The following is a 12,154-nucleotide window of genomic DNA, read 5'->3' as shown; positions in this document are numbered from 1 at the left end:
TCAGCATGGAAAGAACATTCTGGATGATCCAATGTGCCTTTCAGTGTGCAGAAGAATGAATTTGATTTCATAGCATTTTCAAAAGGATTTAGAATTACAAAACTAAATCAGTATTATTTTTGTGTATGGAGCAATAAAAGTGAGAGATACCCCACTGAGCCTGGATTGCCAAGTCCTTGCTAGAAAACAGCCATGTATTAACAATTTTCAAATACAGAGCCACAACAAGATAAGTGTAGCAGGAAGGAATCATCATAACATTTCAGGAACTGCTGCTGTCACTCCTGCTGCAATTTCTCACTTGTAACAATCAGGCATTAAAAGGGAACTTGTACTTTGGAAAGAACCAGCTCTGTCTCTTACACTGTGACAAGCCAGGCTCAGCTAAAAATAGCAACCAGCCAGGAAAAGAAAATAAACACATCCCACACCACCTTTTGAGACGTCCTTTGCTCCCCACTGATTTGAGCTGAAAATGCCCACAGAGCCTCACACACTGCTGGCCACCACCAAGGGCTCCCATGTCTCCAGGCTCACCTGGGCTTGTAATTAAAAGAAAAGCTGCAGCTGCTGAGCAATGGACACAAACTCAGCCTCTCTGTGCCCCCTCCTCAGCGCCACTTCTGCTCCTCCTTCCCCCTTGCACCTCATTTTCTCACAAGATCAGTTTGGGGAGTGCAGGTTAAGAGCTCAGGATGTAGGAGACCTAAGAGCAAAGTGTGGCAGCCAGGCCCTCGGGCAGGCTGAGAGGTGATGTGCAGGTGTCCCAGGAAATCAGCCTCTGGTACAGACCTGAGCCCTGACGTGCTCTCACCACCAGTGCATCTCTTATTCCTCCTCAGCCCTGAGAGAGATGTCAGTCACACTGCCAAAGGACACGGGAGAGCCACGGGGACGAGAACCTTCCACAGCGGCAAGGCTTCGTGCTGCTTCTGAAATTTTTTGTCTGGCAAGTGAAATGTATTTCACCAGAAGGTGGGAAAGGACTTGGAACAAAATTGATCTTGGCTGAGCAAACATTTGACAACGTTCTGTGGGAAACAACCATCTGTCTTGGGAGATATCAACTCCAAGAGATATTGATGGCACTAAAAATATCTGCCTTAGTCCACAGTCCCACGGCATTCGGCTTTCGAGTGTGGAAAGCTTCAATCCTTCAGCACTAAACCTTTCTATTTATTTTTATTTTTGGAGTGTTGACTTACCAGGTGGTTGGTGAAAGGCTCTGGTTTGTTTGAGGTGCAGCCACACGAGTTTCTGGTGGAAACTAGAGAGGAGCTGCAGAGAGGTAATTAATATGGATTCAATGGAGAAAGGGCTTTGTGCTCTGCTTCACAAGTACAGACCGTACACAGAGATGGATGTCTCTATCTCAGAAGAGCTTTCATGGAGCAGTTTGGCAGGCTGGTTTCTTCTGAGAAACATGAGAGGAGAGAAAAAAAAACCCCAGTACTCTTTGAAAGAAACTTTTAAAACATACCATGAATTCAAAACAGCTCTTCCCTCCTCACTGTCAAAGAGGCTAACAGATTTATTGAAGCTGACAAACAGTCCCCATCCCATGAATCATTAACATTTAGACCATTTTACCTTCCATGTGTCACTAAAAATCAACATAATACAAAGTTTTCCAAGGAAGAAGGGAAGATGGGGCAGCTTAACTTCACCAATGGATGCTCTGCACAGAAATTGTCACATCCATTTTTGTATCTGTGATTTGCCAGTCTCCTGCTACCCAGGCAGGTGTTTCTCCATGGGCCTGTGAAGTAATAGTTATTTTTACTTCAAACTGGAGATCTAACTCCAGGGCATATTTCATTTTGGAAAAGGCAGTCTCTTGGCCATCAGGGGTATCTGCAGGGAATATCAGAGATGAGAGGATTACAGGCAAAAGCCTTGAGTTGTTCTTCCATACCTGCTCCAGTGTCTCTCGCTCGCTCCCCCTGTGATTTGTGCAATCTCCCCACCACAGCCACACCAACATCCACATTCCCTCACAAAGAGGGAACATTCACATTCCACATTCCCTCACAAAGAGTCCCAGCTGCAGCAAGAACAAGATCCTCATTCCACAGGGAAAACCTGCATTTTACCTTTAAATCCCTCCCCCATCATATATCCTGGGATAATTTTCAGGGTCGGGCTTTTTTTTGTTTTGGTTTATTTTTTTGGTTTTTTTTCATTTTCTGGTGGTTTTCTCCTTCTGGGAGAGTGTCTGAGTTGGCTTTATGGTTGTTGCCCACAAGGAGAGCCAATAACAAGTGCACTCAAGCCAAGAGGAAGGACAAATGATCCTTCCTGCTGACATCCCCTGCCTCCACCAACCCGGAGCTGGATCAACCTTTTCCACCTTTAGTGTCTGCCAAATAGGATCTCTGCTCCGTGCCCAACATGGCAATCCCATGGGAATCCTTGCAGAATGCCTTGCAGAAGGATGACTGTTCAGTACACTCAAAGAAATAGTGCTGAATTCAGTCAGATACTGCAGTGATGGAGGTAGAAAATGCAACGACTGCTCCATGCAGACAGACTCAGGTGGGTAAAGGAAAGGGGGTGCCCCAGTAGAGGGACTGAAAAGGAGAATTCCCACTTCTGGAGTAGTTTAGGGAAAAAACCCACAATTAAACACTTCAGGAAACAGTAGCTTCATGGAATAGTAAACACTACATGCTGGGGAAAAGGGAGTCAGGGTTTGTTTCCTGGGCAACTGAGGAACCATAAAGATCCTGGATCACAGCTAGGAAAGAAGAACATCTGAAATACAAGGCAGGAAGGAGAAGGGATTTCTTCCTGCAGAAACAGCATGAGATGGAGAAAAAAGTTGATAGGATGCACACTTAGTAATGATTTTTTTTTTTTAAGTTGGGTTTATTTGCATGACAGCTTTGAAATAGGACAAGGTAGAGAGAAGGGCAATGCTGCATAATGTGAATGAGGAAAGGGAACTATTTGGCTTTTTCATTTAAATGCATGAAAATCTCTGTGAGGTCTGTGTGTGTTGAGAGGATGGGTGTGAATTTAGAAAAATTATGCTGAAGTAAATGGTGACTCCTGTGAGAGAACAAACTCAAGCTGAAGGCTCATAAGCACAGCTGAAATTAGGAACTGTGCTAAGAGTCCCAAGCTGTGTTTCAGGCTGAGGCTGAGTGGGGCACTGACTCAACAGACACATCAGCAAGACAGAATTTAACACCAGCAAATCTCTGTAGTTCTTTGGCAATGAAATGTGAGGCTACAGTCAGAGGGGCCTGGCTGCAGGGATGGGATGGATGCAATTGCTGTGGAATGCACCTGTCCATCCACAGGGATCTCCTGACCCCGCTGAGGTGGGTGTCTATGGGTGTCTGTGTGGCTCTAGGGACACAAACTGTGTCCCTGCTGACCCTCTCTGCCACCCCATCCCACTCTTTTCCCTGGAAGCAGCCCTGCCCTGCAAGGGAAGGATGCAAACTGGCAAAGTGACTTACTGTGGACAGAGCAGAGAGATGGAAAATGAATAGATTCAGGCCTGGACATACCCATGTAGGGGACAGACAGCCCAGAGTGCAGGGACTTGGAGGTTTGGTGGTGGGAGAGAAGAGCACATGCTTTGCTTCCTGCTTAGTGGTGACACAGAACCCTCAATGTGTGCCCCAGCACCAGGGCTGGCTGCCACAGGAGCTCTGGCTGCCTTCCTCCATCCCTCATTGTGCTGGGGCCATCTGCATGCTAAGGCAAACTCGGAGGGTGACACACTGGGAGAAAACAGTTGGGAGACACTGGATTGCTGCTCAAGAGCAGGAGATATTGGTGGTGCCTTGATCTCCAACAGGAGACCTTGCTGGCTTTGTATCATCTTCCCCAGATGTCCAAACACAAACAGGTTTCCTTTGAGCAAGGAAAGAGGGAAGATCCTCAAAACTCACAAAGCACAGGCTGGTCTGAAAACAAAATTAAAACCATGGAGTTATAAAATGGCCTGGGTTAGAAGGGATCCTAAAGATTATCTCATTCCATCCCTCTGCCATGGACAAGGACATCTTCCACTAAACCAGGTTGCTGAGAGCTCCATTCAACCTGGCCTTGAACACTTCCACAGACAGGACATTCACAACTTCTCTGGGCAGCCTGTTTCAGTGCTTCACCACCCTCACAGTGAATTTCTTCCTAGTATCTAATCCTCAGATAACTCCTTATTCCCAAATCTCCAAAAACCAAATCTAGACAAAGACAACTAATGTAAAGAACCACATATGATCACTAATAATACCTGGATTTCAGTTGTCATGGTCAAACCAAAATATTTTTGCCACATCAAATACATCCTATCTGTGCATTCTTCATTCGGTAATGATTTGTTTATATATGGCTGTGGTGCACCCTGAAACATGCAGCTAATTAACTAATTAATTAACAGCCACCTGGGATGGCAATTAGCACAACGAAACCTGGAGCAAATCCCTAAGACTGATCATGGGTTGTACATGCATGAATCACTGAAAACAGGCAGGCTAGATGTTTTTTTAAGGAGAAAACATGCATTTCAAGCTGAGTGAAGGGAGGCTGTCCTGGACTGACACATGTGAGAAATCAGGCTCTGGTTGTGCAGGGAGCTGCAGGCTCGAGGTCCCCAGCCTTCAAGTTGGTTGAGTGGCAGCACAAGGATCTGCCTTTCAAAATCACATCAAAGAGCTGGAACTCTCTTATCCCATGGAAGAATGGCTTCCCAGTGCTGTCCCTCAAAGTTATCCTGCCAACAGACCACAGACTGGAGGTCTTGTGAGGGAGAACTACCAATCTGGGACCACTAAACCAAAGCAAAGACAACGAAATTTGGGTGAAAGACTTCACAATCTGTGTACGTGCAGAAGGGCTGCTAAGTTGATGCAAAGCTTTCTGATGTCATACCTACTGGGTTTGAGGCTCTTGGGGGTTTAGTGCCTTCCCTCCTTTGCTTCCATGAGAAATCACAATGAGTGGGCACTGCTCGTGCAGCTCCACGCTGTGCATTTGCTGCTGAAGGGTGAATTTAATCCTGCTGGAAATGCAGAGGTGGGCTGCAAAGGATGGACTGTTTCCTGCCAGCATTTCAGCTCCTTCGTGTCTGCTCAGGGGTTTTGCCTAAAATCAGTGACAATCTGCCCACTTCTGTACCTAATTGCCATAAACATGTGAAAACAGACCACAGCATAGTTAGCAATTCTCCCTTCATTATGCCTGTGTGCTTCTCATAGCATAATCATGATCAACAGACACATCAATCTCTTCACACTGTTTTCATTTTGCAAGTTTAGCTTCTATTCCCACTAGTAAAGATTAAAAAAAAAAAAAAGACAGAAACAACATCAGCCACCACCTTTTGAAGGCTGAGTCTGTCCATGCAGCAGTTAGTGACAAACAGCCCCTGGCTGCAGAATCAGACTCTGCAGTAGCCAACACCAGCAGAAATAAAAAGCACACTGCTTGAAAGAAAACTTGGTGCCCATCACAGGCAGCTCAGAGTCTGCACTTCATCAAGAGCCAATTTTCACTAGGATTATTTGTTAACCAGCCATTTCCTTCCTCACTGGCTTTTAACCATTTGTTGTTTATAGAGCAGCCTGGGAAGCTCTGCAGTAGACACTAAAGCATTTAAGAAGCAGCAGGAGTCACTCTACAGGAGTAAGTTAAAGCTTAGCATGTGCCTTTCAGCTGGAAATCATAAATCATCCCTGGAAACACAGAGCTGACCCATGAGATGGAAGACAGAAAACTAGAGGGCACCTTTCCTGCTCCCCATGGAGAGGAACTGTTGCCAGCTGCCAACCATCATTCCAGGTGATATAAATGCAGACATTTTTTGCTAATCTTATGCTAAGTTTGAGAGCAGATTTTGCCTTTGCCTGCATAGCCTTTTATTCACTCCTCTCTCTCCTCCCTGTCTCTGAAGGTTGCCTGCCCTTGGGAGTCTCTTCCTCCTTTCTCTTTCCAAAACCATTTGTATTCTTCCTCAAAATGTTGCTGATACAGTCTCCTATCCCATCATCCCCAGCTTGCCAGTCACTGAATGCTTTTTGAGAAATAAAAAGAAAACAAATTCAAGATGTTAATAAAACTTATGATCCAGAGACAATATTTGCTTTGGATATTGTACAGAGAATTTAAGAAGCTGGGATCTCCCAGTTTTAGGAACTAAAAAACTGTTTTACATAGTACACTGTCTTTTTTATAGAACTGTTCAGAAAGTGCTGAAGTCTGGAGTATTTATTCCAGGACTAGTGAGTACCAGCAGCTGTGTGTGAGGTTTTGGAAAGGACAAAGGATGTTTGTAATTTGTGTCCAGTTTATTCTGTAAAGCAGCTTTGGGTTTAGGAATGAGTCCAGCTAAGTTTGTGCACTGTGCTGATTTACAGGACAGCAGAGCCACTGCTGAGGGCTGGAGCACTGACTCCTTTGCCAGACAGGCTGGTGGAGGTGGGAATAGCCAGGGATTCCCAGGCTTCCCATTCCCAGTCACTGGAGGCCTGGCCACCTCTCAGGGAGAGCAAAGGCAAATACCCAACAGTTGTTTAGTATCAATTGTCAAAACTCCTCTATCCTATGGCAAATTGGATTTTCAGGACAATTGAACTATTTGTGCCTCCATCTGGTCTGTTTGCTGCTGTTAGATTCCACCTCAAAGTGAGTCTGTTTTGGAACAGCAGCACTGGCCATGGATACACAGATCCTGTCATGAGATCACCACAGTTGGCAATGCAGATGAAGTCCAGCTCCTGAGTCCTGAGCCAGCAGAAGGGTTGCACATCCAAGTTGGATTTCCAGGCTCCCTCAAAGCTGAAGTCCTTCTAGCACAAGGACCAGCAGTCCCAGAATAGCATCATGTTTGCCATCTCTCAACCAGGAAAATCTCCCTTTGGACAACCTGTGAAGAAGTGTGAGTCCAAGCCCAAAGCTGACACCACAGCTTCCAGAAGTGACTCCTCAGCTCATCCCCTGCCATGGCCAGGGGTGCTCCTGAGTTCTGAGCACAGTCCTGGACTCAAGGCTGGAATCCAGCCAGCTCTCACTCCATTTCCTGTGATCTAGCAATGAGCACACCTGCCCTTTGCTCTTAGCTCTGCTTCTCTCCCATACCAGAAAATCCCAGTAGGATCAGCCATTCCCCCAGCTCAGTGTGAGGGAGGTGAGCACCACCTACCCACACTGCACAAATATTTCTGCCAGCTGCTCCAAGAGCTCCGAGCGTTTCTCCTGCCTTGCCTTTTCTCACTGGAGTTCAGAAGAATGCATCTTGCTTAAAAAACCCAAACCAGCCTCACACAGAGAAACCTGACCAAAATTGGCCATGCCACTGCCACTTGCCTTTTCCCCAGAGGGGAGGATGCAAAAGCAAACAAAACAAGGCAGAAGCTTGTCATGGTGTTTAACGTGCTGCTGGAAGGGGTTCAGATCCTGTTGTGGTGAGAGCTCAGAAAGCTACAGTGCAGAAGCCAAACACTTCAAGATTGGCTTTTTGTTTTGAAATACTTCCAGATGATGCATCACAGAACTAATTCAGGCAAGAACACGTTTCCCTAAGCAAGACAATGACAGAATATTATATTTAGCAGTTACTCTGAAACTGCACTACTGGAAAAGGCAATTCCTCCCCTGAAACAGAGTATCAAAATAATTTTATTTTTTTCATCAAAATACAGAAAAGATGAAGAATACTACAGCAAAATGCCTTCAGGTGGAGATACAGGCTGTCCAGCATATACAGATCTTTGGAAATTACAAGTGGTCTTCATCTTTTCCAATAATTTTGAGTTAATGCCTACCTACCTCAGCTTGTTTCTAAATTGCAGTGACACAATGATTAAATTCTCAGCTGTATTAAAAATACTCTGAGTGAATGAAAAGAAAAAAAAAACCCACTCATAGTTTGTACATGTTACGTTATAACATCATTTGACTTTAGGATGTTGGAATTTGCTGTATCAGAATTTGACACTGTCTACTTGACTCAAACACACAAAAAAATGTAATAAAACCACCAAAAATGTCATGCCTGTGAGCTTCAAAGCACCACAAAGCTTGACTATTTTAACACCTTTTTTAATCCTGCAAGAACTGCTTACCCATTGATTCAGCCTGTTCACCCAGGATCATTCTGTCACTGTTGCTTTGAGTTTTAATGCATTTCTCTCTATGCAGTAATTGAAAAAAAAAAAAAAAAATAGATGTAACACAACATTTCATGGCCTCTGGTTAAGGCTTCAGAGCTTCCTTGTGCTCGTTGTAGAGCATCTCTTTAAAAATGTGTCATGCTAATGAGGGAGCAGCAGCCTGCTGGCCAGAACAGGTCTGCAAAGGTGTGGGGCAGTTCAGAAAGGGAAAAATCCTAAGGAAAGCATGGACAGAAACTGCTCCATACTTCTGGTCTCAAGGTTTTGATTAAAGCACAGTGTCACAAGCGATGTATGTCCAACTGCTCCTCCCAGTCTGGGCTCTTATATCCCCAGGGAGGGAATTCTCACCCTGGGAGATGGGCAGTGGCTGCCTGGTGCCTCTTACACAGCACCCCACAACAAAAAATACAACAAAACAAACTCCTTGGCAAACGTAGAGCCATGTCCAACCTGTGACAGGAATATTCTGGAACGGCGCCTGGGACACTGGGGACATGGCTGGAGTGGGCACCCCTACAATTCCCTACAACAATGACATGAGCTGTGGGAATTTTTTCCCAGAGGAGAGGCAAATCCTATTCCTGTTGTAGCAACATTCCCCACAGCAAAGTGCAATTCCAGAACAGAAACCATTCCATGCCAAAGCAACAAAACTCAACACGCTGTGAAACAAGTCGCCAAAGCCCAGGATGCTACTTCAATACAACAAAATTCTAAAAGATTTGCTCATTATGTACCTTCTCTTTCTGCTGCCTTTAGCTTTTGAAGGTTCCATTGAAGCAGTGTGCTGCAACAAATCCCAGAGAGTGACCTGTACTTGATAAAAGTGCTGATGAAGGAGGTGAGGGATGGGTTTTTGTTTGGAGATCCAAAAACCATTTACCTGCACAAAGAGGGTCCAGTGACCAAGACACAACAGGGTGGAGGGCACAGGGTTATTTATGGGGGAAAAGGGGTGGATCTGAAGGTCAAGGACCAATGGGAAAAAGGAAAAGTGGTGCAGGGGAGGAGCAGCAAACTGGGGGAGGCAATGGGATAACAGGGGCAGAACACTGTGGCAAACTGGGACCAATGGGGATCAGGAGAGGGGAGAACATTCTAGAGGAATACAAACATGGTAAAAGGGGGCTGGACAGGGGTGACATCCACTGAGCAAACCAATGAAACTTAAAACATTGCCATGCACCCACAGAGGCCTCTGGGAGGGAGGCGCTTCTCACCCTGTGAAAAATGCCAACCACTTGTTTTTGAAATTTTAAAAGTTTTATAGTAATAAAATGGTTATAAATATAGTAATATAATTAGAGTAATAAAAATTTGGACAATCAGGATTTAGGACAACATGAGACAATAAAAACAAAGAGTTAGGGACAGTCCGGGTGCCTTTTTTTGGGCAAAATAAGCCCAAAAAAGATCACCCCTTAACAGAGGATTAACCCTTAAAAGCAGCAGCCTGTTGCATATTCATACACCTCATCCATGATGCATAAATTCCATTCAAACACAGGATTCTGTCTGGGCAGTGTCAGCTTCTTCCTCTGAATCCTGACGGTGTCTTCAGGGCTGAGTGAGACAGGAAGAGCTCATAAGAGAGCAATAAATTCTTTTTGTCTGAAAGATTTAGGTGTCCTGTGGCTGCTGTCTCAGTATGAGTCCTTTCTTTTAAAAAAGTATTTTACACAGCATAGTTTCTATTTTAACATTGTGTTATAATCTAAAACTATATTTAACACACTACTTAAAAAAATTAATGCATCATAACTTTCTAAGATAACACATATAATATTCATTTTAATATTTGCAAAAGGCCAATCATAAAATACACATTTTTCACACTAACCTTAGAGTTACTGTGAACCTCCTTGCTTCTTTCTGCTCCTCCAGGGTTGAAGTGTTGTAGCCCCAGTGGCAGACCTTTGAGCCTCCATATTCCATCTTTTCTCTGGGAAGAGGGAAGGAGAAAAGCTTGCCCTTTCTTGCTTTTTCTTTCCTGGAAGAAAATGTGCCTTCTCTCCAGGTCATATATTGCATAAGCTGTTTTGGAAATTGTATAAGATGGTTTGGAAATCAGCAGGCAGATCTGCAGTAGCATTCAGGTCCCTTCTTCATTTTGAACTAGGATTACAGGGATCCAGGTATAATTTCATTTGAAAAATTAAAAGAAGCAAAGATAAGCAGTCAAAATTAGTATGCAAAGTAGAAACTGTATTTTTTTCTGTGCAAATATTAATTTTACAGAAAATAAGTAGAAGCAATATTCTTAATAAAACAGTTTTTCCTTTTAACCAAAGACTATTAAAACAAAAAGCTCTTTGAAAAAAAAACCTAACCAAATATATCTGACAAAATATCCAAGTCTTTCCTCTTTCCTTGTTTCTACCCCTTCCTCCACCCTGTTTTCTCTCCTTTAAGGGAATTGTTTTATTTTCTATTCTTTTGTTGTCATACCTGGGGGGCCATTAGTGCTGTTTCCTTCAATATATTTTAGACAACCTGGCAGAAGATGCATTGCAAAGCAAATTAAGATCCAGGAAAGCAAGATGAAAGGCTAAAACAAGTTACTGCAAATCCTGTAAGATTTGGGACAGAAGCTGGAGCCAGAGCTGGTGCCTGGGGGCAGCTCTGTGGGTACAGGGTCAGGTCTTTGCTGGACCTACCTTACCTGGGGACAGGTTCACCATGCTCTGTGTCACCAGGGGCTCTGTCCACCCACCCTGTCACCCACCCAGAGCCTCCAGGCTCTGTTTGGAGCAAGAAGCAGTGCACATCCTTATGCCCACTCAGCAGGAACAGCTCCTTAAAGTGAGAGTTGTTAAAATGAGCACTTATGTATCTGTTCTCTGCTTTTGACTCCAAATATAGTTTAGGAATACACACAGAGAACAGAATATTTGCAGGTGGGTGGAAGTGCCTGCATCAGCTTCTTGGTCAGCAATGCCCAGCTGACAGCCTGAGCTGCTCAGCAGGCTGCAGAGGATTAACACATCCCAGGCAAAACGTAGCAAAAAAGCTTTTTTTTCTTTTTCCCTCCTGTCCATGCTGCCTTCCTAAGTACCAGGAGAGTGGGAACATGTTAAAGAGACTGCATTGTACCAAGTGGCATCACTAAATTGCAGATGTGCCAGCAGATAATTTAGATAAAGACCAAGAGGCATGTAAGAATTATCAGCCATGACTCCAAGGATGACAGGTTGATTCCACAATTTCCTAAGAGGCTGCATCTCTGAACTCCAAACACCCTTTTTATTTTGTGCCCTCCCAGTTGGCAACCTTCAGAAACTGGAGTTTAGGTCTCTTTTAAGTTGGTGTGCTACAAAGAAACCAAAAGAAAGCCTCAAGGGGAAGATATTGGCTTCAGCTATTTGATCCAGGTTTTTACATTGCTATTCTATGCCCAGTTCTGAGAAAAATAAATCCCTTTATCCTCTGATTCCCTACCTAATCAAAACTAGGCCATTTTACCCAAATAGCCAAGCCATGTTGCTTAACACCCACACTGATTTCAGCCCCCTGGGAGTCAGGTCTGAGAGATTTTCCTTTAAAGGACCAGTCAGAAAGGAGAGTAATTTGTAATTTGGCTGTTGCTGCTTTTATGAAGCTTTGTCTTGGTCACAAAATGTGACTCTTCCCATAAGGAAAACAAGTGACACAGCAGCACGAGCCCAGACAAGCATCCAGGAGCCGTCAGGTCTGGAGCAGCCTCCCTTGAAGGAAAAATAGATTTGGTTGGTTTTGGTTGGTTTTGGCAGCGTTAGCAATGTCTTTGTCAAACACTAGGCTAAAAATGTCATTCAGCACCTGCAACTGTATTCTATTTCCCAAGAGTTTTTTTCCTTAAGTGCACACAGAGACATAGGAAAGCAAAACCAACAGATGAAACAAGAGCATTACTGAGGATGATTGCACAGGAATCTTGGTTAATGAGCTTGGCTTAGCATCTCATTACTACATCAGATCCCTTTTGCTTTAAAACACCAATAATTTCCGAAATTCACGTGAACATCTCTTGTGCCTGAGCAGCAGAG

Source organism: Haemorhous mexicanus, chromosome 3 (assembly GCF_027477595.1).
Source record: "Haemorhous mexicanus isolate bHaeMex1 chromosome 3, bHaeMex1.pri, whole genome shotgun sequence".
In the NCBI taxonomy this organism is placed as follows: domain Eukaryota; kingdom Metazoa; phylum Chordata; class Aves; order Passeriformes; family Fringillidae; genus Haemorhous; species Haemorhous mexicanus.
This window is presented reverse-complemented; position numbering follows the sequence as displayed.